Raw genomic sequence first — 1517 nt, 5'->3', positions numbered from 1 at the left:
CATAAGACTATTTAGTTTGATTAATAAAAGAACAAGGTATATACCTGTTCTATAGGAAAGGTAACTTTAAATGACTTCTGTTGTGATCTGGCGCTATAGAGAAAATATAATTAAATATTAACTTGACCTTCAAGGGGGGCGGGGGGTGCCCCCCCAATATAATGGCAGGGGAAACACTGATGTCATACAAAATTGATTTCATTTGAATTGAATTGAATTTTATTTTGTCTTGTAACAGCATTTACTTGCAGCATATGTGACCCAGGACCACATAGGATAAGACCACTTAGGATAAGACAGTATTTGGCCAAGATACAACTATTTGAAAATCTGGAATCTGAGGGTGCAAAAAAATAAAAATACTGAGAAAATCGCCTTTAAAGTTGTCCAAATGAAGTTCTTACTAGCAATGCATGTTACTAATCAAAAATTAAGTTTTGATATATTTACGGTAGGAAATGTACAAAATATCTTTACTTAATATCCTAATGATTTTTGGAATAAAAGAAAAATAGATATTCAAGAAAACGGAAATTATATTCTTTGGTCCCCCTAGTGGCATTCCCACAAAGTTCGTTAATGATCACCATGTCACATTTCAAGCCAAAACTCTTGTTAAAAACGTAGGCGTTTTGCTTGATAATGAGCTGAATCTAGACAAACAAGTAAACTCAGTGGTTAGATCCTGTTTTTTCATCTCCGCCTTCTTTCAAAAATCTTTTCAAAAAAGTCTTTTCTCTCTTTTCAAGATTTTGAAAGAGTAATTCATGTTTTTATATCATCATGGTTAGACTACTGTAACTCACTTTATTGTGGAATGAACACTACTTCCCTGGCCCATCTCCAGTTGGTCCAAAATGCGTCAGCAAGAGTTTTATTGGGCCTCCGTAAATCCACTCACATTACACCTGCGTTAGCATCATTGCATTGGCTGCCTGTCCGGTTTAGAGGGGAGTTCAAAACCCTAGTTTTTGTTTTTAAGTCCCTAAACAACTTAGCCCCCTCATATCTATCTGAGCTTCTATATCCACATAACCCTTCTCGAGCTCTTCGGTCCGGTAGTCATAGATTACTCAATGTTCCCAGAGCCAGACTTAAACAAAGAGGTGAATGTGCCTTTGCCGTCGCGGGTCCTAAACTCTGGAACAGGTTACAAGTTCATATTAGATCTGCTCCTACAATACAGATTTTTAAATCTTTGCTTAAAACTCATTATTTTCCCATTGCTTTTAATGTCCCTTGATGATTCATTTTTAAATTTGACTTCTGTTGTTGTTATGATTTTCTTTTGATATCCTGTTGATTATTTGTCTCTGATTTTATCTGCGATATTTTTTAAATTGTTTTGCTTGTATTTATTTTACAGTGGGGAAAATAATTATTTGATCCCCTACTGATTTTGTAAGTTTGCCCACTTACAAAGAAATGAAGGGTCTATAATGTTTATGGCGTAAATTAAACTTGAAACTTAGATCATTTTGACCCATACAATGTATTGTTGGCTATTGCTACAAATA

This window comes from Sinocyclocheilus rhinocerous, unplaced genomic scaffold (assembly GCF_001515625.1).
Source record: "Sinocyclocheilus rhinocerous isolate Xijiao unplaced genomic scaffold, SAMN03320098_v1.1 scaffold28, whole genome shotgun sequence".
Lineage (NCBI taxonomy): Eukaryota > Metazoa > Chordata > Actinopteri > Cypriniformes > Cyprinidae > Sinocyclocheilus > Sinocyclocheilus rhinocerous.
The sequence above is the reverse complement of the archived record's forward strand: the minus strand, read 5'-3'. Positions refer to the sequence as shown.